This window comes from Hermetia illucens, chromosome 2 (genome assembly GCF_905115235.1).
Source record: "Hermetia illucens chromosome 2, iHerIll2.2.curated.20191125, whole genome shotgun sequence".
NCBI classification, from domain to species: Eukaryota; Metazoa; Arthropoda; class Insecta; order Diptera; family Stratiomyidae; genus Hermetia; species Hermetia illucens.
This window is the reverse complement of record NC_051850.1, coordinates 74,790,776-74,816,267: the sequence shown is the minus strand read 5'-3', so window position 1 is coordinate 74,816,267 and position 25,492 is coordinate 74,790,776. Positions and strand designations below refer to the sequence as shown.

The 25,492-nt window shown below is 42.5% G+C and overlaps 2 long non-coding RNA genes across 5 annotated transcripts; one reads left to right on the top strand and one right to left on the bottom strand.

Annotated features, from left to right (window-relative positions):
• Nucleotides 1-20,368: 20,368 nt before the first annotated feature.
• Nucleotides 20,369-22,806, top strand: LOC119647957. 4 transcript variants are annotated; one of them, XR_005248978.1, is made up of 3 exons: nt 20,369-20,548; nt 20,632-21,326; nt 21,389-22,806. It is a non-coding gene; the product is annotated as an uncharacterized LOC119647957 (long non-coding RNA). The 4 variants fall into 4 exon arrangements; XR_005248977.1 differs by having other exon boundaries at nt 20,370-20,548; nt 20,632-21,312; nt 21,365-22,806; XR_005248976.1 differs by having other exon boundaries at nt 20,370-20,548; nt 21,413-22,806.
• On the bottom strand, nt 22,743-23,533 carry LOC119647965. Its single transcript, XR_005248990.1, has 3 exons — nt 23,213-23,533; nt 22,872-23,151; nt 22,743-22,800 (listed from the first exon to the last, which is right to left on the bottom strand). It is a non-coding gene; the product is annotated as an uncharacterized LOC119647965 (long non-coding RNA).
• Nucleotides 23,534-25,492: the final 1,959 nt, after the last annotated feature.

Sequence of the window (25,492 nt, the reverse complement as noted above, 5' to 3'; positions counted from 1 at the left end):
GCAAAGTATTATGAACAATCGCAAAAATCACTTTTTCTTTTAGGTGGTTACGTGTGTATGCCGCCGCGGTTTGGGACAGAAGAGACCAACTTATTTCCATGCGGTCCTTACTGTCCCAAACAACGGCATTTTTACACCGCTAATTCTCCACTCCCCCGGTGCGTTCAGAAAATGAGTGAGTGGAGAGTTCCGCGCCATCTACCCGTCCGCATCCGCAACATTCGAAATAAATTTCGAATGCTGCAGATCCTGCCGCGCCACAACACCATCACTTCCTGTTCCACTCACGCCACTGACACTTTTCCTTCTTTCGTATTTATTCAATTCCTTACTTCCGCGAAAACCTTGTTCAATATTTACGCTTTTTCTGTCTAGTTGCTTTCTACAATTCTACGTTCCACTCTTCTGCTTCCCTTAACTGCCGCTTTAATTCACTCACTATCTTGCTTAACTGTGCCGCGTCTTTATTCCGTCGTGCTAATTTCCCCTCCAATACTTGGGAATACCTGGTCTATGCAAAGGATCCATATCCGAGAATTCTATACACGCTCTTTGGAATTCGTCCCGAACTTCAGCGGAAACCTCAGCTGGACGGTGGAGAAGAGTGCTTCGGCGAGAACTGAACCTGTTGTCCGCAGTGTGGCGTGGTGTTGTTGATGCCGCCGCCTCTGCCCCCATCGACTCTCGGTCACCAGTTTCCCCGATGACCTCAAGTCGAACACGTTTCCTGATGGTGGCCGGCATTGTGTCGCTGCGAGTAATAAAGCGGTACTGGTCTGCGACTCGCTGCACAGTCACGTGCGCGAATTGCGGGAAGCGCTCGACGAATCTCTGGTGCAACAAGGGGCGATAAGATGTTATACCTGCCCCCGCCGTTATTTCGTAGTAGGAGCGGATGATGAATAGGTTCATTTCTTCAGTCCATTTCATCCGCTTCCTACGCGAACCTGCTGAAATATTCGCCACAGATTATGGCGAAACAGCTGCAGCAGGCGGAGCTGTGCTCCTGGTCGTCGTGGCGCCTAGAGGTCGAACCGCCCCACGACTAGCGGTTTCGACGCCGTGCTGTCCATTACGAGAGCCCGACCCAGTCATCAAGTCGGACGACTCCCGCCGGTTATCCGTACCGGACCTTAAATCTCTCCTTCTTCTCATTTTTGGTGGTGCATTTTATCCCTAGCTGCCAGGAGTTGAGATAGCTTCCTTAGTGAGTAATTTGTAAGACTGCAACGTTCCTGCACTTTCCTCACCTACCCCCTGAGACGCTGCGGTGGCGTACAGCCATTCAGACTGAAGCTATCCATCCCTCCTCTTTCACAACCGGGCTTGGGACCGGCTTCGGCGGAGTTATTATTATTATTATTTGTCATGGTCGAAACTGTTCTCCCCACGGCTGTCGTTAGATTAGGGATAAGAGAAGGACATGCCGTTGTAGTTCGTTGTCTGATCGATCAATGCAATCAGATCAGCTATATAACCGAGGATCTAATACAGAAACTTCGTTTAAAAAAGAAGAAAACTAACATTGAGGTTTCAGGGGTAGGTGGTGTGTCAGGAAGAAAAGTGTCAGCGGTTGTGTGTCTCACCCTTAAATTGGATGATGGGCCCGAGGTCCGCACTAAGGCGCTTAACTAAAAGCTCCCTTCCGCAGGTGCCGTAGCGAGTGAATGCGTTGCTGCTAGGGAAGAAGTTGGCAGACCCAGTAACCGAAAATGGATCTCATGTTCCAGTGTTATTGGGGTCTAGTATGCTTCCACAACCGTTCGTGAATGGAGTAGAAACCGTAGGTAGTTTCCTGTTCCAGAACACGAAGTTGGGATCAATAGTGTCTGGCCCGGCGGAACCTTCGGTATCGAAATTCACCTTAACACATGTTATTACTAAGGAATGGGAACAGGACTTAAGGGCTTTTTGGGATATGCCTTTAAGTAGAGACGGCTCTAACGGCGTAGATGAGGAAATTTGTGAGGACCTATTTGTAAAGCATCATTACCGAACGAAGGATGGCCGGTACGTGGTACCTACCCCGTCGCGACAAGAGAATGTCAAGCTTAGAAACTTCTACCATAAGGCCGTGCAGTGCTATCTCGGTCAGGAAGAAAAGGTAGTTGAAAATTAAAGACCTTAAGTTAAAATCGGATGGCTTGATGTACTTGGGCCACATCGCTGAAGTTCCAAACTGTCGTCTGCGGACAGCAGGGAGGTATATTATATCCCGTATTTAAGTGTGGTCTGTCAAGAGGCAACTTCAAAAAAGTTACGGAATGTATTCAATGCTTCCAGTCCAACATCAAATGGTGTGAGCCTTAACGAGGTTATCCACCCCGGTCCTAAGTTGCAAAATCATATTTTGGACATTCTCACTAGAATACGCGGGTTTGTGTACTCTAGTGATATTACTAACATGTATCGGCAGATACTATTGAGACCGAAAGATCAAATCAGGCTTAGGATTTTCTGCCGAGCAAAACCTGGCGAACCGATGAGGGAGGTTTTTCTTAAAAACGGTGACCTTCGGGTCAGATTGTGTGCCCTGGCAAGCAATTTGAACGCTTAATCAGGTGGCTAACGATAATGCCCCTGATGAGGAGGTCAACTGGATCATCAAGATCGAGTTTTATATGGATGATCTGTTGTATGCCCAGTATACAAAAAGCTCAGGAGGTCATCCATAAAATTACAAAAACTCTGCGAAAAGAGAAGCTTAAGTTAACGAAGTGGGCTTCGAACTGTCCAGAGGTTCTGAATTATATTGACAAAAGTCACCGAATTACGTCGTATGTTGAGGTTGATAAGGCGGTTAGGGATCCTAAGATCCTGAGGTTGCACTATAGTCCCCGAGACGACTGTTTCGTGTACAGTATCAAGCCAAACTTAAATTCTATTTTATATCCTATTGGTTGGCTGCTTCCGGTCGTAATGAAGCATCGAGTAGAAATTCAGCGACGGTGACAAGAAGGTCACGACTGGGATGACACTATTAAAGACCCGTCCCGAAGTCAATTAGAAAAGGTTTTCTCGTCCCTAGAATACGTAAATGAAATCCGGATTCCGTCTTTATAGAGTGAACACTTTAAAGACTTTAAAGACACGAATAAATATAAGGCCCCCGATTCGGAAATGTCTTTCCCCTACAATCATCCACCCATGTTAATTCAAGCCATAACCCTGCAGATTGTGCACCAAGGGCATGTGGTCCCGGAAATTTGTAGCTCGGGAGCGGTGGTTCCATGCACTTCAATTTCTACAAGGGAAACTCCCTCGTACGAAGTTTGTCAGCTCGGACGCTGAAACAGGGACGCATCTAGCGATAATGGTTGCCGAGCTTGCACTTGAACCAGACTTCATTCAGCGATTTTCACGTTTGCCTCGATTGGTAAACACAATCACAAGATGCCGTCGATGGTGGTCGAGAGCCTCAGGTCCGTTATCGGCTCAGAAGTTGAAGCAAGCGGAGTGGGCAGTCATCAGATACCAACAAAAGCAGCTCTTCGAGAGGCAAATCTTCAGGATTAAAAAGGGATTAAGTGCTGAGAAAAACCATTGGCTGGCCACGCTACGTCCCTTTATGGACGAGATATCTGAGATTCTGGGTTATCTGCAGAAGCGATATAAATAGAAGGTTCCCCGCAGGCAAGTGAGTCCAGGGGAGCTGGTTCTAATCAAAGAAAGTGGTCAAAGTCCAATAAATTGGAAGACCGGACGAGTGTTAGAGGGTTTTCCAGATCCACAGCGTACCATTCGAAAAGTAAACATGAAAACTGCCTGTAGGGACAATATATATCCTGCCGTGCATTAGCTCGTTCCCCTTATTCCAGAAGAGGAAGCTGAACCTTCTCAAGCGCAGGAGGCAGATAATAGTGCATCAGAACCGGACACAGTTTCAACGAACACCCCCTCCCGAACACGGGTAGGGGTAGGAAGCCGTGTTCTCTTGCTATTCTGCTGTGTATATACCTTTTGCCCACGGCAGTGGTGTGTTGGGTGGGGAATCCGGTCTTGGAAACCAGAATTTACACTATTACTACTAATTTACACTATCGCAACCTTCGTAAATCTTACGCGCGACCCGGCATTCCGTAGAATCTGTGAGCGAGAGATGGTCGAAGAAGTCCAAGATCGCTGCAATGAGTTGAAACTTGCAAGTGAGCTACAAGTCGCTGATGTTAGTCGGTAATTGACCGCTTCATACAAGGCCAATCGAGTTAGGTGCCTTTGGAGTAGTTCCCATTATATCGTAGTCATTTCAAAACAGGCGCTAAATACATCCCCGGCCTATTAGCCGCGGGGACAGTAGCATATGGAAGTTATCGGGACATAGCTATTCGCGAGGAGGTGAAAGCTCTTAAGCATAAGCAGTGGAAAATCGCAGACTTGACGTTAAACATCACAGACTTAGAGTACCATCAGGCGAAGAACTAAATAAACCAACCAATGGAGCGCAGCGAAGAGAAATGTTAAGGCAGGGAATATCGGAATTCTTCGTGGGATTTAACACATTAATTACCGATATAGTTGCCAAATTTGAGCAGTTACGCACTATCCGGCCCACTAAAGAACTGGAGGGTTATATAAATCGGATTAAAAAGGAAGCCCCCGGGTTAGCCCTGCCGGAACTAAACAAACCAGTGACCAGTTACCATCGAATATAATATTCCTCTCGCGTATAAAGAGAAGTTCACACATGTGATAGCTATTGCCCCACCAGATGCTAAAAATAACAGCTGGGAGTTGGAGGCAACGGTGCCATACTGCATCCTCTTCATTGGTCTAGAGAGCCTTTAATCCAGCCCCAGTTGGTTGAGTTAAAAGCATTTTTAACGTCCAGCGTCACTAGAGCACAGCATTTGCCCATGGCCCGCTCCAACATCTTCCCCATGGTGTCTAAGAGACAAATAGGGCGATATGAAGACGGCGCGCCGGGTAGTTTTTTGGGCTTCGGTAACAACACCAGCTTCTGCCTCTTCCACAGGGCGGGAAATACTCCTTCCGTCATGCACGATTCGAATGTGCTTGCGAACTACCTTGGTCTGGCCTTGAGCACCACCTTCAGATCCTGGTTCGGAATTCCGTCCAATCTCGGAGCCTTGCTAACCCCAGTACGTCTGCAGATTTCCCGAAGTTCCTTTTCGGTAACACCAGGGATCGAGAAGACGTCCTGCTGTTGGGGTTTACTTTCATCTTGCTCATGCGGGAAAACAGTTGTTGCATATCACTTGAGGTGATTTTTGGCCGCGGATCTTGTTCATTACAACTTGGTAGGCTGTACCCCTCGGATTCGTATTAGCAGCGCTTCTGGTAACATTCCCGCTTGCTTCTCCGTATGGCCTTCTTAAGATAGCTTCGCGGATTCCCCCTCACACTCCTGGTGCTCCGGCCTCCCCCTTGTCCTGTGGGAAAGTCTCCTCGCTCGGAGACAAGAGGATCTCAAGGCAGCGATCTCCTTGTTCCACCAGTAGTGTGTTCTCTTGCCGTGGTGCAAACGTCGCCGCGGCATCCTAGCATCGTATGCTTCGGTTACACGCTGAGACAGCTGTGTGACCCTTTCCACCGCTGTTCCATCCGGATCATGGGCTCCCTGCAATGTCGCTAGGAATGTCTCCTCGTTGCAAGCTCCGATAGACCAGCCAACCGCCTTAGCTTTTCCATCTCTAGAGCGTCGTTGACTGCTTTCCCGGTTCCTAATGCGGAGGAAGATGGTCTGGTGATCACTGTGTGTGTAGTGCTCACTCACTTGTCAAGCCATCTCCCACACCAGTGAAGTGCTAACAAATGTCAGGTCAACGATTGAACCCGACCCTGTATCTCGAAAGGTCGGCATGCATCCATCGTTGACCAGTACGATATCCAGCTCCACAAAAGACAGAATTTGACCTCTGGTGTTCGCCGATCCGATTCCCCACTCCAGGGCCCACGCGTTGAAATTGCCTGCAATGATCTTAGGGCTGCGGTCTCTAGCGTCCAACACCAGACTGTCTAATATCTCCTCATATTGCCCTAAGGTTGCATTAGGAGGAGCGTAGCAGCTGTAAATATGGACACCGTGGACCTTCACCCTTATAAAACCGGCTGCCGAGGGGGCCATGCCTTCCTGAATGGCCTGTCTTCCGGACGCCCAGATTGCGGCGTTGCCAGACGCATCCACCGCCCAAGTCGCACTGCCGAAACCAGGGCAACCTCGCAAATTACCGCAACATCCACATTTGACTCTCGAATGGTTTGCGAGAGCAGGTCCTGAGCTACCTCACAGTGACTGAGATTCAATTCTATCAATCTCATTTGTCTGTGAGGTTCAGCTCCTTCCTATATACCGGGCATTTGCTGCTTCCTGTAACATGCCGGTTGTCCACGCCCTCTTCCTCAATACATAGCATACACCGTGGATCTCCAGTGCAATTTTTGATGAGGTGGCCCCCTTCCTTCTCGACCTATCATGCTGGCTAGTGCATGCCGCCGCAAAATGGCCGAAATCGAGGCATCTGAAGCATCTCTTTAGAGTTATTTGCTCCCTGAGCCTGCACACGACCCAACCTGTTCTTACCTTGCCCGCGATAATCAACTTAATAGCTGGTTCCGCCGGAAAACTAATAATAGTTGTCTGTGTGCCGCCATATGTCTTCTTCATCCTTTTTATGGCACTTTGGTCTTATCGCTAAAGTTGAACTGTTGCTTCAGCGCAGCACAGATGTCCTCTCGTGAGGTGACCTCATCTAGGTCCTTACATTCAACCACTATCTCCTGTTTCTGAGCTCTTACCTCAGCTTCCTCTTCGAGTACCTTTTCCACCTTGCCGCGGAAGTTATCGACCGACTTCTTGGCGGATCTACTTAATTCCAGCATCAGATCCCCTCTCTGCGTTCGCCTGATACGGCTTACACTATCCCCCAAACCCATCAGTTCCGGGTCTGATTTCACTTTTGGGAGGACGACGGCATAGGACATACTTCCCTTCTTGGAAATAATTATTATTTCCGAGCGGAGCTTCTTTTTGTCCTTTTTCCTCTTGTTGCTCACCTTAATCCATTATTCGAGCCTCCTGCCGTTGGTTTCCTCCCCTCTTGTTTGGTCCACACAGGTTAAACCGCCCGCGGACCCCCTTCCCGCCCAACCGGAGCGAGGGGCAACCAACCCAAGGATGGGCTGAAGGCAACATCCAAAGGGCCTCATCACAGCGATGATGCGTTTTAACGCAAAGTGTGTGCGGCCATGCGAAAATGTATTACTACATCCCGATTGTCGCAAACACTTCAGCCAATCACGCGGAGGTTCTACACTACAGAGACATGGATCTTATATCGAAGACAGTGCGAATCAAGACTGAAACCCATTAGGTCAGATTGTTACCGAACAGGACTCCTCGGACTATAGCACAGATTGCAAGGATAACCGCTTTTTGCATCTCCATGTATAGTCCAGCCCTAAGATCGAGCGTTTTCAGCGCTTTATGTAAGTTCTGCGGGACTAATCCCGTCGCTGAAATTATTACTCAGACTACTTCGATCTTTTGTAGTCTCCAGGTCTGCTTCATATCGTCTGCCAACTGGCCGTAGTTCTGGATTTTTTTGTGCTGTTTTTTAACAGTGTTCCGGTCCAACGGTACGGCTACATCGATTATAAAGCACGCTCGTTCTTCCTTCAGAAGCAGAACTAGATCGGATCTGTTATGATTAACACTGTGGTCAGTGGCGATAGTGTGATCCCACAGTAGTTTGACCCGATCATTTTCTAAGATTCTCTGCGGAGTATACTTATAGTAAGGATGGTAGGTTGCCACTAAGTTATACTTCAACGCAAGGTTTTGATGGAGAATCTTGCAGACGGAGTTATGACGATTGGTGTACTCGGTACTGCTCAACATCCTGCACGCAGATGTTATGTGCTGGATGGTCTCCTCTTCACAGTTGCATAACCTACAACTGGAGTTGGTGATTGAGGAGTTGTGAAGAATGTACCGTTTATAATTTTTTGTTGGGAGCGAAGCATCCTGAATTGAAGTTAGGAATGCTTCGGTCTCATAGAAAAGTACACCATTTGTCAACCATTTGCTGGAGGCTTCGATGTCAATGCCTGACTGATAGCGGATTCAAAGCCAAACAAAACCACAGTGGGCTTAGAGAGTCGCCTTGGAAAATGCCACGCCTGATTGGAATCTCTCCTGATGTTTGCCAAGATACCGATAACTCCGTGCTCCAATTCTTCATTACTGTTCTCAGAAGAAGAGCGACATTCGGGTTGATTTTATACAAGCGTAACACTTTTAGTAACCACGAATGTGATTTGGAGTCAAAGACTGATTTATAATCGATGTAGGCTGTCGAGATATTTCGTTTCTGATGGACAGCCTGCTTTACAGCTACCGTATCGATTATAAGCTGTTCTTTGCAGCCTCGGGAGCCTTTGGAGCATCTTTTTTGCTCCTCAGCTATCAATTTATGTTTGGAACGCATCTGTGCACTCTTGGTGATGGATTTCCAAGGAGTGCTTGCGTCACACGACCAATCTCCTTTCTCAACTTTTCGACTCTTTTGTTGAGTCGAAACACCCAGAACGGTGAAGTCCTTCTGCGCATACCTCTGTTATTCGCTCTAAGATGTTGTTTATGGAGACGAATAACCGTGGCAGCTGCAACGTAGATCAGACTAAGAACCTCTGTAGCAGTAATCTCGCTAGCCAAACGATCAGCCAAAATTCTGTCAACGGCAGCAATGATGTTAGTAGTTGCCGAAGTAAACTTCAGTTTTGGGATCTTTGGCCTAGCGTCTGGGAGAATCTCAGCATACTCTGTGAATGCGGTCAAAACCTCATTATAAATTGGGTCGACATCCTCAGTTACTAAGCTTATCCTGACTACTGGATTCATGGAGTGCCTTACAGGTGGAGTACTTGTATCACTCCTTTGACTAGTCCGGTAATTTGATGACTCCAGTCCGAGCTCAAGTGAAACCTCTTGAAAGATTTGTTGCCTAGTTGGTAAGGCAACTCGGTTGTTATTCACTATCACCCGGTACTGGTTGACGACGCTCTGTTCCGGAACATGACTTAGTTCCGGAAATCGGGTTATGTACACTGGGCAAAGGTGTATGAAACAGTAACCTGTCAGTTTAATCTACTGCAAACCGAGTTTAGTCTCCCCCGCGGCAATGAGCACACTATAGCTGCATTGAATCGAGAACTTCAGGGAGTAATTGATGTGGATAATGGGTTCGAACAGTATATACCCCACGGTTGTGTTGGGTTAGGGCTACATTGACATTGACTAATCCAAATTGTAATAACAATTGACTGAAGTTAGAACAAGTCGGAAAACCGGAAGCTCGGCGCTTCAGGTATCAAAGGTGTTGTTTGCTTGTGACCTCCCGGAATTTGCATAACGTTAATTTCTTATCAATCTAAATGTAACTTCATGGTGTTTCTAGCGATTGAATTATTTGAAATAACTAAGACTTCCCTTTTCCATTCACTAGTGTTATCTATTTAGCTTCCCAACATCGACGTTTCGGTAACCATTTGTTCCCTTCATTAGTGCTAAAAACTCTTGTTTGGAACAAGTGGGTCCCGAAATATCCTACATCCTAATATAGCTGCGTGTTGATATCACTCGCAAGCTTTGGGGTGTCCTCAGACGACGAGCGCAATCAAAGTCATTCCTCTCGGCTTGTGAACGTTTACTTGTCAAAAAGGAATTTTGAGGAACTAATTATTTATGAAATCATCATCATCAACGGCGCAACAACCGGTATCCGGTCTAGGCCTGCCTTAATCAGGAACTCTAGACATCCTGGTTTTGCGCCGATGTCCACCAATTCGATATCCCTAAAAGCTGTCTGGCGTTCTGACTTACGCCATCGCTCCATCCTAGGCAGGGTTTGCCTCGTCTTCTTTTTCTACCATAAATATTGCCCTTATAGACTTTCCGGGTGGGATCATCCTCATCCCTATGGATTAAGTGACCCGCCCACCGTGACCTATTGAGCCAGATTTTATCCGCAAACGAACCGTCATGGTATTGCTCATAGATCATAGACAGTAAGAGCTTTGACCCTATGGTGAGACGTTTCGAGCGGAACAGTTTTTGTAAGCTGAAATAGGCTCTGTTGGCTGACAACAACCGTGCGCGGATTTCATCATCGTAACTGTTATCGGTTGTGATTTTCGACCCTAGATAGGAGAAATTATCAACGGTCTCAAAGTTGTATTCTCCTATCCTTATTTTTCCTGTTTGACCAGTGCGGTTCGATGTTGTCGGTTGGTTGGTTTTCGATGCTGACGTTGCCACCATATACTTTGTTTTGCCTTCATTGATGTGCAGCTCAAGATCTCGCGCCGCCTGCTCGATCTGGATGAAGACAGCAAGGAAATACTCTATGTAATTGTGTGTATTGTATGCAATGTGATTTAATGGAATATTCTGTTGTTCCTCAGCTGATTTGATATTTCGTCGAAACGTTTTTAAGTCGAAAGCGAAGGCGATCAGAAACTGACATAATGCTCGCGGTTCGACGAAAACATCAGACAGTAAGCCTTGCGTGCACATCGCGAGGTTTGCTAGTCATATCGGCCGGCCGTATATGACGTAAACCTTCCAAGGTTCTAACCACAGGTAGATACTGTACAGCTACCACACTCCCTCTTGCCTCTCAAAGAAGCGAACACGCACGGTTCCAAATTGCCCTGGTTTTGAGTATGAGCGAGATATAGCAAAAGCGGATGAACTGTCTTTATCATGCCACTCGGACCACAGTATATCTAACAGGCAGTACCCATACTAAAATTTCCTCGCCCCCTTGCAAATGGATTGCGGAAACTTATTCGTACACATGATAGGCGTTAAAGAAGGACAAACCATAACCTTCGTGAAATGGTATTGATAAGAGAGAGATCAAAAGAATATGTCGGTCATGGGACTAATGCGTGCTCACCCATGTAGCCAAAAGTAGTTTCACGTATTCACTTCTGCCCAGAAAAAGACGTGGCAATCTCACTAACACATTGGCAAGTCCGGGCGGCATCCTGAAGGCAGGGCAATTTGAAATCGTGCGTACTCGCATTGATTTCCCTTCTTGAGGGGCAACGGAGAGTGTGGCAGCTGTCTTGTATCTACCTGACTTCTCAAGGGATTGGTGAGATTGGGACGTTTTTGTCTATGGATAAGTGAATACGTGAAACTACTTTTAGCTATATGCTTCTTTTTCTTCAGCCTTTTTCCCGTTCACAAGCGGAGTTGACTCGTCGTAATCGGCTTCGCCATATGGGTCTATCGAATGTATTATACGATATGACCAGATGGGTAAGTATCATCTAAATGTTTGGCGCCAATACGGTGTCAAATTGGAAGTAATTTGGACCGTTTAGAACTTTGGACGAAATGATCTGGAAATTGAGTATAGGATAATAATTCTACAAACTGCAAACTATCTATCTTAAATCGTTATCCATTTATATATCGGTTATAAATTTAGTAAGTGCATACCCAACCTTCATTCAGCCTTCAATTGGCTTTATACCTCATTTCCGGCAACGAACACTTTATTGGGAAGTTGGCGGATGAAGATGTTATATATGAAAAAATATTTTTTTTTATTTTACTGACCACGATTATTGATGCTAGCAGAGTAGATTAACAATTACAGATTTTCAACTTGATATTTACTTCTTTTAATTTGTTCGGGTGTATAAAATAAAAATGATTGTATAAAAAGATAATAATAACCTTTATTTAATACTTTGGCTCGAATGTTTGTTAGAAAAAGTGACTTTTTTCTCACAGTATCGTCGGTTTCTCTTTCCTACTATCGCCACCACTTTCAAGTAAAGAGGAAACTTTGCATTGCGAGCATTTATAAATGTTGCATATCTGCAGCCATTGCCATTACAATTTACCGCAAGAAACGTTTTCCATTAATTTTCCAATAAAAGCGAAATCAATTCGAAATGAGCTAAACTTTAAAAAGTCCCGCTTCCATTACCTCTCGAGACTCCGTTTCGTTGTATTACTTTTGTTTACCTTTTATTTGGACTGAAATTAACAATGAAAAGTACACTTCAAATTATCGACTTTTGGGATGAATGACACTATCGCATCGGTAGCTTCCAAATATGGTTCGCTTGAGGCTATGCAAGATGGATGGCATTCACGGATAAGCTTCCGCAATACATCTCCTAGTCGGGGCATTTTAACGTGGGTACTGCCTATTAGATATACTGTCGTTCTTACCTTTACTATACGTTACATGACGTTCCCGCGCAGTGAGGTGAATTCAATAGCGAATCACAACATGTGTATATGGTTGTATGCACGGAGCTGTTTATTGTATGGCGGGAAATAGGAAAGAAACTTTTTGAGAGAACTTATTAAAGGTGCTCTACGACAGATTGCACTTTGGTTTTAAAAATTCAGTAATTGAAAGTGTTTCGTGGATTCGAATGCCGTTAAAATGAATAATACGTTGGGCTGTGTTTTTCTTGAATTTTTGAATTTGTTTGGTTTTTTGGAATCTTAAAACTAATTAACGATTACACAAATTTATCTTCATATATATCCTGTTTCAAGTTCGTTATACAAACCTATTGGGATAATATTCATCATAATAACGTTTTCCCTCCGGTTTGTTGTATAAACTTGTGGGATCGAGTCGTATTCCTAGAAGTTGAATTCGGCATAATTGTGAAATTAACGGAAGAAAGCTTTTAACAATGCCGTGAGGAGCTTCATATCCGACAAATGTTTAATACGAAATATACAAATTTATTTTTTCCGGATCGTATAAACAGTGTTAGTTAATATCAGTCAACTTCCCACAAAATATTCATCGCGATCCCGAAGAAGTACATCAAAGAATATAATGAAAGTAAAAATAGTTCTACTGAAGCAAGTATTTATCACCCTTTAACTGTTGAAATTTTGACGTCATTTGCAATCGTCTCAGATAATTTCAATTTTAATATTTGCAGTAATAGCAATATAAAGGATAATGGTAATATTTGATGTTGCACATGTTAAAAGTGTTGTCACGTTCACAGCTTTAATTTTGCGACGCGAAAACACAGATTTAATTTGATATTCATAGTTAGCAGCCATATTGTTGCGAGAAGATTGGCGGACATAACTAACTTCACTAATTTGATAAGTGCTCGACAGCGATGGGCAAGAAGTGGTTGAATAAGATCAACGCTAGTTTCTTATCTGTTTGACATTAGTGGATTAACAAAATTTATCATACCACTTCTAACTTGGAAAAACAAATAACTATAAAAAGACTCTTCTCATTATTTATTTATTTTCTAGAGGTTTCACAATCTGGGCAAGTTACGGATTTTATATAATACTGCCACTAAGTGCCAAGCATTTAGGCTCTGACAACCCCACCTACTTTAAAGATAAAGGAGCGCTGGTGGTGGTGGCCGGTGGTAGGTGAATGGAAGAATCCGTCGAGAACTCCCCGCAATCTCGAGCATGAATGTGGAATGGTATATTTCTGCATAGTTCCAGGACATTAGGAGAAGCCATGAGGGATTTTGAGACAATACATGCATTATGGCATCTACAACCAACCGCTCGAGACTCCAAATTTCTTTGATTTCCAAACAAGTGCCTCATAGCTCACCTTATTCTTCACGTACTTCCGTTCAATGTTGCTGTTTTGGGGTATAGCAATATCAATAATGTACGCGGAACGACCCGTCTCTGAACTAACAGCACATCGGGTTTGTTGTAACAATACATATTGTAAACAGGACTTTTAAGTAGTGCCTGGGGCTCATATCAGTAAACCGGACATGTTCCCGTGATCAGTCTATGTTTGTATGCAAAGCTTTGGTTAATCATTTTACATGCAGCATTATGCCTGTTTGTGTACTGCACTGGCGCCATTACAGTGCAATCAGAAATGAGATGGTCCAACGTCCCTAGCGCCGAACCACATATTCTGCATTTTTTCGTTCTCCACCCGCTTTTCTATTGTTAATTTTTTATAAGCTCGGCTGGCGACCACGCGGACCCGAATAGCACACATAATTCCCTTCGTCTCAGCAAAGTGCTCTCCAGCACACGGCCATCTGTTCGACAAATGTAAATTGATAAATAGTTTTCAAAGACCATTGATCTTCTGTTGAACTGAAGTAACATTCGACATGGGATCCCATTCTCTGCTTCTCAAGTTGAAAGTAGATAATTTATTATCTGCCATGACGGTAGCCTGATGTATTTATGATGTATGTATTTGGCTAGAGGATTGTTTCTCCTAGAAAGCTCACGAAGAGAATGCACTTGATTGTAGTGCAACGTTTTTAAATCAAGTACCCCCCTTCCTCCCTGATGACGTGGGATAGTGATCCTCAATTCTTCGGCAGCTGTATTGTGCATGTTGTTGTTTGCAAGAACTACCCTTACCCGTCTATTGACAGATTCTAAATCCGTATTACTCCACTGTATCACACCGAAAGTATATAGAAGGACGGGAATGGCGAAGGCGTTGATTGCCATGACTTTATTTTTCCCGTACAGCTCAGTTTTAAGGACAAGATGTAGACGTCGTTCAAATTCCCACAGCAACTTAGATTTGATTATTGCCACAGCAGGTGTTGTTGCTTGCAATATGCCGAGGTATTTGGACACGTCGTCCGAATCCATACCCTCAATTCGGATGTTATTTTGGCTGTATCCTTCATTATCGGTGTGTTTTCCCCGAACAATTTTTTTTATGCGACATTTCTCCAAACCCAACTGCATGCCGATATCCCTGCTGAACTGGTTGGTGATGTCCAGCAAAGAGCGAAATTGGTTTTCGTCTTTAGCATACAATTTGATATCGTCAATGTACATTAAATGGCTTAATATACATTTCGACAATATGCCATGCTTGACTTGGAATCCATATTTGCTTTCATGCAAAAGATCGGATAGTGGGTTCAAAGCCATTCAAAACCGCAGTGGGCTTAGAGAGTCGCCTTGGAAAATGCCACGCCTGACTGGTATCTCTCCTGATGTTTGTGAGGATACCGATAGCTTCGTGCTCCAATTCTTCATTACTGTTCTCAGAAGAAGAACGACATTCGGGCTGAGTTTGTATAAGCGTAACACTTCTAGTAACCACGAATGTGATATGGAGTCAAAGGCTGATTTATAATCGATGTAGGCTATCGAATTATTTCGTTTCTGATAGATAGCCTGCTTTACAGCTACCGTATCGATTATAAGCTGTTCTTTGCAGCCCCGGGGAGCCTTCTGCTCCTCAGCTATCAATTTATGAACATCAAGATGTTTTGAGATGTTCGCGCACAGAACTGAAGTGAAGACCTTGTAGATGGTAGGAAGACAAGTAATTGGTCGACATTTTGAAGGGCAAGAGACACCCTGTTCCTTGGGGATGAGGAAAGTTACCCCCTTGGTGAAAAATGGTGGAACTAAATCAGGATCGGCAATCATCTGATTAAATTGATTTGCCAACATCCTGCGAGTGCTTCAGCCAGAAGTTGTGAATCTTGTCAACTCCTGGCTTCTTCCAGTTACCTGCTTTGTCAAGGGCTGTTTCTACGTCGAATTCAGTTACGTACGTAAACTTCGTGGAAAATTTGTTGTCTAGTTGGTAGAGCAACTCGAGTATTTTTCACTATCACCCGGTATTGATTAACAACGTTCTGCTCCGGAACATGACTTAGTTCCGGGAAGCGGGTTATGAAGGCGTCATGGAGTCGGTGTCTGTACCCTGATGGATTCCGCTCCAAATCCGTGACCCGGTAATAGGCGCGGACGATAAATTCGTTAAGATTGTTCGTCCAAACCATACGACGTCTAGGTCTCCCGTCCCTGGTGGTTGACGGCATAACCGCCAAAACGTCCAAGGCGAAGAGACGCTCTGATGTTGTTGAACGACCCTTAACTGTGTTGGGTACTGTCTTTGTGTCCCTGGGGTCTCATCAAAGAATTTGAAAAGTTATCCCCAATTTTGTTGCCACGAGTGTTGGGGAGGCAGTCAACCCTGGAACAGAGCCCCAATGTTGCAATGTCCGATGGTTACCTACAAAGGCAGGGAAGTTATTTGGAGGGGAGCCGCAGAAATACACTGTAACGTCACTGCAATTCATCCGATAGCCGCGTCGATCCCTTCACCTCGGATTACGGATTTGTTAAGGAGGTTTACTCCCCCTGAACGGGAAGAATCGGTAAGGGAGGACGAACACAAAGGGAAACGTTCTGCTTGTCCGCGGCTACTTATTTACAGGATTAACTTGCTATATTCGTGGCTGACCCGGTGGGTCATGTCATTATCCGCAACCCATGACACGCGCCTGGTCGTATGCAGTTCTGCGTTTGCAACTCAGCTGGCGATACACCTGGTACGCCAGGTATATATATATATATATTGGGCGCATTAACCCCCATCTAGGAGTCAGATTTAAAGGGCAGGTTAATAAAGTCACAATCGTGTGTAATGGTACCCAATTAGAAGTTCGGTTTCCTGTCAATCCCGTGGATCTCAAATATTGTACTATGGGCGAGCTTCCCTTTCAGGTCAAAGAGATCATCACAGTACACTGGGCAAAGGTGTATGAAACAGTAACCTGTCAGTTTAATCTACTGCAAACCGAGTTAAGTCTCCTCCGCGACAATGAGCGCACTATAGCTGCATTGAAACGAGAACTTCAGGGAGTAATTGATGCGGATAATGGGCTCGAGAGTATATACCCCACGGTTGTGTTGGGTTAGGGCTATTGCTAGGTGCCGACGTCGCAGGAAACTGGGTGTGGTTAGCCAGGAAAAAGCGAAAGCGGAATGAAGGTCTCTCTACCTTTGTAAGCCATTTATCAATAGAGGATTGACAGCCAGTGAGATGGGGTCAAACATTAATAAACCCCATAGGTACCGCGTCTCTCGAGAATTCCTCCATGTAGAGTTTCTGTATATATTTGCATGTAAATAAAGTTCATAATTGGATTCAAACAAATGGTAATTAATATTCGCTAACTCCCGGAAAAATAGATCATGTAAATACATTGACTAATCCAAATTGTAATATCAATTGACCGAAGTTAGAACAAGTCGGAAAACCGGAAGCTCGGCGCTTCAGGTATCAAAGGTTTTGTTTGCTTGTGATGTCCCGGTTTCTAGCGATGGAATTATTTGAAATAATTAACACCTGCCTTTTCCATTCGCTAGTGTTATCTATTTAGCTTCCAAAAACCGATATTTCGGTAACCATTTGTTCCCTTCATTAGTGCTAACAAGTCTTGATTGGAACAAGTGAGTCCCGAATTATCAGTATTTACAAGCTTAATAAATATGACTATCGCGAATAGAAAGGCCAAGTCTTGATTATTCCAAATGCTCGAAATTCATCTAAAACACAGCCTAATATATTGTTCATCATACCGGCTACTCGACACCACTAAAGATTTTGAATTGTTCGATTTTTGCAACCAGAGTGGAAATTTTCGCAGAGCACTTTTAATAAGTTCTATTAAAAAGTGTCATTTCTGTTTTCCGCCATACAATAAATCATTTCATGCGTACAACTATATACACATTACCGCGTTGCTGTGATTGGCTGGGGGGAAAACGTCAGTTTGACACATGGCAACTCCTACATCCTAGTATAGCTGCGTGTTGATATCAGTCGTGAGCCTTCGGGTGTCTTATCAAAAGGGAATTTTGAAGAAGTAATTATTTAGGAAATACTCTATGTAATTGTGTGTATTGTATGGAACGTGATTTAATGAAATATTCTGTTTTTTCCTCAGCTGATTTGATATTTCGTCGGAATGTTTTTAAGTCGAACGAGTTATGTCCCCATAACAAACCGTATAGACACCTAATTTCCCACAATCAAATGTAATCAAATACACCAAATGCACCTAAATTCAAATGTAATCAAATACACCAAATGCACCTAATAAAAGCAATATTGCACTTTAACAGTAATGAAATAAAATACATTCATTCCGGCTAACAAACTCTATGTAGCACATGCCGGATGTGCATTATCAAAATCAGCATAATCATGTTATAAAATATTGTAAAGAATGAAATGAAAGACATTAATGTTTTCACCACGGTTCTTTTCTGAACAAAATTCCGTTTTATTTATTTTTTTACTCGACGTGTCTATCAGACACATAACTGGCGCAGTCGGTAGGATGTTTACAATAGTGACAGATCACAAACCCCTTATCTGGATGATGAATCTAAAGGATCCAAATTCTAGACTGATACGTTGGAGGCTCAAGCTAGAAGAATACGATTATAAATTGCATTATAAAAAGGGTAGCCAGAACAGTAACGCAGACGCCTTAAGTCGAATAAAAATCAATAAAGAGACGAACAATAAAAACTTAACTGAAGTTTATGTTAATGATACTCCAGGTACATCCGCACAAAGTACTATGGGTTCCACTGTGCATTCCGCAGAAGAAAACCTTAATACAGGAATCCCTATTTCTGAACGCCCTTTAAGCGAATTCTCTCTTCAATTGGTACTTGAAAAGACTAACAATAGACCCCAAACGATTCTCGAAATGCCATTCAGAAATAAACAGCGACGTATCATTCGAATGCAAGAATATACGGAAACAAACCTTATCGACATCTTCAAAAAATTTATTCCTCCCAATAGACTAACTGCAATATATACCACCGAAGAAATTTTTAGAATAATATAGGAAACTCATTCAAACTATTTTTCTCAATCCAAAAACTTTAAGGTCGTAAGATGCATGGAAATCCTAAAAGAAATAAGTGAGAGCGATGAACAAGATGCTTTAATTACTGAATACCATCTAAAAAGTAACCATCGAGGAATAAATGAGCCTCTCGGTCATCTCAACAGAGAATATTACTTTCCTTCTATGAAGAACAAAATCACACAAATAATCAACAGTTGCGAAAAATGCCAAACACTTAAATATGACAGAAATCCTCAAAAACCGAAGCACCAAACCCCAGATCCTCCAAAAAAAACTTTAGACGTACTCCATATGGACATATACACAATAGACAAACGCTACATACTAACCATCATTGATAAGTTCTCGAAATTCGCGGCAGCCTACACTCTCGAAACTCGAAACAGCCTAAATATTATTAAATCACTCAAACATTTCATTAGTCTACACAGTATTCCCAGAAATCTAGTCACAATCGTAACCGATCAAGGAACCGAATTTACATCTTCTATTATATCTTCAAAGACTTCTGTAAACAATATACATTAAATCATTACTTAGTTTCTTACCAGCAGACAAGCAGCAACGGACCTGTAGAAAGACTTAACTCGACTATCACTGAAACTTACAGAATAATACACGACAAATACCGAGACAAGGACCCAGAAGACATACTTAATGAAGTAATCATCACTTACAACAACGCTATCCATTCAGCTACGAAATACACTCCCTTTGAATTATTCTACGGCAGAACCTACAAGTTTGACAAAGACGGGAAGTACACTAGTAATCATGAATATCTAGAAAAACTTAGACAATTTCAAACACAACTCTATCCCGAAATAGAACGTTTACTACTTGATCAAACCAATAGACGATTAACAAAACTAAATAAAAATAGAGAAAACCCAGAAAATTACAACGAAGAATCGGTAGTGTTTAGAAGAGAATGTAGACGAAACAAATTGAATCGAAGATTTACTAAACCCAAAATTAAGAAGAATAATCTTGTTACAGTTATTACAGACAAAAACCAAAAATTAGATAAGTCCAAAAAGAAAACGAAAATTTCAGGGAACTCTTCCTACTGACCATGGTAACCAGCCAGACGATGAACCTGCAGGACCTGACACATAGGAATGGACTACTTCCAATAAACTTGGGAAATGCACGTTTGATAACATCCTACAAAGACTGTTTTTACCACGGGAATAAACGGTTCTTTTCTGAACAAAATTCCGTTTTATTTATTTTTTTACTCGAAGTGTCTATCAGACACATAACTAACGCGAAGGCGATCAGAAACTGACATAATCGGATCGGATGACGTAAACCTTCCAAGCTTCTCACCACAGGTAGATACTATACAGCTACCACACCCTCCTTGCAGCTCAAACATGCGAAATCAGTGCGAGTACGCACGATTTCAAATTGCTCTCCTCCTGAGTATGAGCGAGATATAAAAAAAGCGGATCAACTGTGTTTGTCATGCCAGCCGGACCACAGTATATCTAATGAGCAGTACCAAGCCTAAAATGCCCCCGTTGCAAATGCTTCCGGAAACTTATTCGTACACATGATAGGCGCTAAAGAAAGACAAACCACAACCTTCGTGAAATGGTATTTATAAGAGGGAGATCAAAAGAATATGTCGGCCATGGGACTAATGCGTGCTCAGCCATATAACCAAAAGTAGTTTCACGTATTCACTTCTGCGCAGAAAAAAACTTGGCAATCTCACTAACCCATTCCCAAGTGGGGCCGGCATGCTGAAGGGCAGGGCAATTTGAAATCGTGCGTACTCGCATTGATTTCCCTTCTTGAGCGGCAATGGGGAGTGTGGTAGCGGTCCAGTATCTACCTGTGGCCCGGACTTTTTAAGCAATAGGTGAGCTTGACATGTTTTTGTCTATGGATAAGTGAATACGTCAAACTACTTTTAACTATGTGCTTCTTCTTCTTTTCCTTCAGCCTTTCTCCCGTTCACAAGCAGGGTCGGCTCGTCGTAATCGGCTTCCAAACACAAATTTATTTTTTCCGGATCGTATAAATAGTGTTAGTTGATATCAATCGATTTGCCTCAAAAAATTCATCGCGATCCCGAAAAAGTACTTGAAAGAATATAATGAAAGTAAAAATGGTTCTACTGAAACAAGTGTTTATCACTCTTTAACTGTTGAAGTTTCATTTGCAATCGTCTCAGATAATTTCAATATTAATATTTGCGGTAATAGCAATGTAAAAGATAATGGTAATATTTGATGTTGCACATGTGAAAAGTGTGTCACGTTCACAGCTTTAATTTTGTATTCACAGGTAGTAGTAATATAAAAGCACTTTACTCATTTATGTTATTAATGTGGTAAGAAATACTATTAATAATTGTGATTGCCCGAAATTGACCCGCGATTTATTGTATAATATAATAAACTGGTTATTGGGAGCTTGAAATATTCGATTTTGTGCTGAATGTTTAACAAGTCGGAAACGGGAAGCTCGGTGCGTCAGATATGAATGAGTTTGTTGATATTTTAAGTAATAATGTTTGGGTACACGATGCTTTCATTTCTACATAACTAGTAGTGGATATCCGTTGACATCTCCTAATGGGTACCAATTTGACCCAAAAGAAGCAACTTTAACACCCGGCAGGTTTCTTAATAATAGTAAGATTTTAATTTAATTTGAATTATGATATTTGCAGTAATAGCCACATTTTATGTAAAAGATTACCACTATCTTGATGTTGCAGACGCGAAAACACAGATTTAATTTGATATTCACAGCTAGCAGCCATATTGTTGCGAGAAGATTGGCGGACATAACTAACTTCACTAATTTGATAAGCGCTCGACAGCGATGGGCAAGAAGTGGTTGAATAAGATCAACGCTAGTTTCTTATGTGTTTAACATTAGTGGATTAACAAAATTCATGATACTACTTCTAGCTTGGAAAAACAAATAACTATAAAAAGACTCTTCTCATTATTTATTTATTTTCTAGAGGTTTCACAATCTGGGCAAGTTACGGATTTCATATAATACTGCCACTAAGTGCCAAGCATTTAGGCTCTGACCATCCCACCTACTTCAAAGATAAAGGAGCGCTGGTGGTGGTGGCCGGTGGTAGGTAAATGGAAGAATCCGTAGAGAACTCCCCGCAATCTCGAGCATGAATGTGGAATGGTATCTTTTTGCATAGTTCCAGGACATCAGAGGAAGCCATGAGGGATTTTGGTACAATACATGTATTATGGCATCTACAACCAACCGCTCGAGATGCCAAATTTCTTTGATTTCCAAACAAGTGCCTCATAGTTCACCGTATTCTCCACGTACTTACGTTCAATGTTGCTGTTTTGGGGTATAGCAATATCAATAATGTGCGCAGAACGACCCGTCTCTGAACTAACAGGACATTGGGTTTGTTTTACAATACATACTGTAAACAGGACGATTAGGTAGTGCCTGGGGCTCATATCAGTAAAACGGACATGTTCCCGTGATCATTCCATGTTTGTATGCAAAGCTTTGGTTAATCACTTTACATGCAGCATTGTGTATTGCACCGCCGCCATTATAGTGCAACCAGAAATAAGATGGTCCAACGTCTCCAGTGCCGAACCATATATTCTGCATTGGTCGTTCGCCACCCGCTTTTCATAAACTCGGGTGGCGACCACGCCGACCCGAATAGCACACATAAATCCCTTCGTCTCAGCAAAGAGCTCTCCAGCACACAGCCATCTGTTCGACAAATATAAATTGATAAATGGTTGCGAAAGACCATTGACGTGTTTATCATGCGTTGCCATCGAAATCATTCATCGATCCGTTTTTGGTGTGAGTTCACCCCACTTAGGGAATGGAAAGATCGCTCCTTCAAGTAAGTCGAACAAATAAATGAAAAATATCATTGTAACAAAAAATTTAAATGATAAAGACCAAAATATTATATTACCACGACATAATTTGATTAAATACGCAAATTCTCAAATAAATATAAATAACCTTACGTTTAAGAACCAAATGTACTACATTGAAAATAACGTCATACTACCCAATGTAATTAGGAATATTAGCTGTGGGGAATATAGTAATTTGACTTTGTAATATGTTCATCATAAACATTTGGAAAACCTAGAAGAGATAAATTTTAAATCCAAAACAATTACCTGGACAAGCATTATAACAGATATTGCCATCACTACCGCAATATTGATTATTTTGCCAATAATATACTTTTGTTGTAAAACAAAGATAAACAATGCAAATATCATGGTAGATATCAATGAGGATCACGAGGACGCGATTCCCATTATGGAAGGGCAAGTTACCTCATCCATCGTTCCTCACATTTCTAGACTGCTATTGATCCAATGAAGTGATCGTAAAATCTTTGAATAATCATTCCTCCCATCACTTTCTATTAATTGATTCCAATAATCTTTGAGATGAAGATTTCATTCCAGACTTTGACCTAATTGATTTCTAATTGATCGGATATGATCAATATTTCGTTCTACTTAAGTGATTTCATTGTCACCCTCACCGATTGATCCATTTAAGTGATTTCACTATCGCTTCACTATCATTGACTTTTACATGAACATTCTGCTTGATTACCTTTTGGCCCCAAGTTATGAAAACTATTTAGACTCTAACTTCCAAGTTAATTAAGAGATTACTCTCGTTACGCTCCGCTTGCCTGTGATTGGCTGTGAATTCACCTCACTAGAGGACAAATATGATGTAGGAGCTGGCATTTCCTTGACTCTTACGACCGGTTCACAATAAGTGCAATACGCAAACTGACATCTCATTATGCGCATCGCAAATCCAGGATAAGAGTTTAGCATATGGGAACTCCAAGGTCCTGTTATGGCTGCGTGTCGATATCACTCGCAAGCGATGCGAATTACGTGTTCGGACCAAGCGGGAAGGTTTTTAAAAACACACGATTTATTATTCACTATAAAACTTTATTTTACATACAAAATTCAACTAAACGTAACTTATCTGAATGAATTTTAGAGACTGGTCACCGGAGGTTACGTTGCACCTATATTTATTATACATAATTTGCTGATCTTGCGTCTGGACTTTGGAATGAAGTATTTGCTGATGAGCATTTTGTGTTTCCCACGTTTTCCAGAAATTGTCTGATGTTGCACATTGCGGTTTCATATTCCAATGGGTCAGATGCAGACGGATACGTAACTTCCCCCTCCCTTCTCTTTGAGTTCTCCTGGATTCGATTTTCTACTTGAACTTTACAAACTTTACTATTTCGTTTAAGGTAAGCAAATATTCCAAAAATTGCAAATACAATTACAAAAACAAAACCAATATTAATACCATATGTGATTTTTCTATGAACTTCATCATCATCATCATCATCATCAACGGCGCAACAACCGGTATCCGGTCTAGGCCTGCCTTAATAAGGAACTCCAGACATCCCGGTTTTGCGCCGAGGTCCACCAATTCGATATCCCTAAAAGCTGTCTGGCGTCCTGACCTACACCATCGCTCCATCTTAGGCAGGGTCTGCCTCGTCTTCTTTTTCTACCATAGATGTTGCCATTATAGACTTTCCGGGTGGGATCATCTTCATCCATACGGATTAAGTGACCCGCCCACCGTAACCTATTGAATCGGATTTTATCCACAACCGGATGGTCATGGTATCGCTCGTAGATTTCGTCATTGTGTAGGCTACGGAATCGTCCATCCTCATGTAGGGGGCCAAAAATTCTTCGGAGGATTCTTCTCTCGAACGCGGCCAAGAGTTCGCAATTTTTCTTGCTAAGAACCCAAGTTTCCGAGGAATACATGAGGACTGGCAAGATCATAGTCTTGTACAGTAAGAGATTTGACCCTATGGTGAGACGTTTCGAGCGGAACAGTCTTTGTAAGCTGAAATAGGCTCTGTTGGCTGACAACAACCGTGCGCGGATTTCATCATAGTAGTTGTTATCGGTTGTGATTTTCGACCCTAGATAGGAGAAATTGTCAACGGTCTCAAGTTGTATTCCCCTATCCTTATTCTTGTTCGTGCTTGTGTTTGACCAGTGCAGTTTGATGTTGTTGGTTGATTCGTCTTCGGTGCTGACGTTGCCACCATGTATTTTGTCTTGCCTTCATTGATGTGCAGCCCAAGATCTCGCGCCAATGGCCGCCTGCTCGATCTGGATGAAGGCAGTTTGAACGTCTCGGGTGGTTCTTCCCATGATGTCGATATCGTCAGCATAGGCCAGTAGTTGGGTGGACTTGAAGAGGATCGTACCTCTTGCATTCACCTCAGCATCACGGATCACCTTCTCGAGGGCCAGGTTAAAGAGGACGCATGATAGCGCATCCCCTTGTCGTAGACCGTTGTTGATGTCGAATGGTCTTGAGAGTGATCCTGCTGCTTTTATCTGGCCTCGCACATTGGTCAGGGTCAGCCTAGTCAGTCTTATTAATTTCGTCGGGATACCGAATTCTCTCATGGCCGGGTACAGTTTACCCTGGCTATGCTATGAACTTGGAGTTCTTCAATTTTATGTATGTTTTCAGCATTATATAATATAATATCATCCAAAGTAAATTTATCTGTGAAATTTTGATTTATTTGATTGGTTGGGTAGAAAAAACGGTGTTGACTTTTCTCTTTTATGTTAGAAAAATAGTGGTCGAGAATTTTAACTTGACAATTACTGAAATGTAATAATTGGTTTCCGGACAAAATTAATTTTCTTGAATCACAATTTTGAATTATTTCCAATTGTTTGGCATTCTTAATTATAACAGAATCGTTTCTATATCTAATTCTAATATTTCTATATTT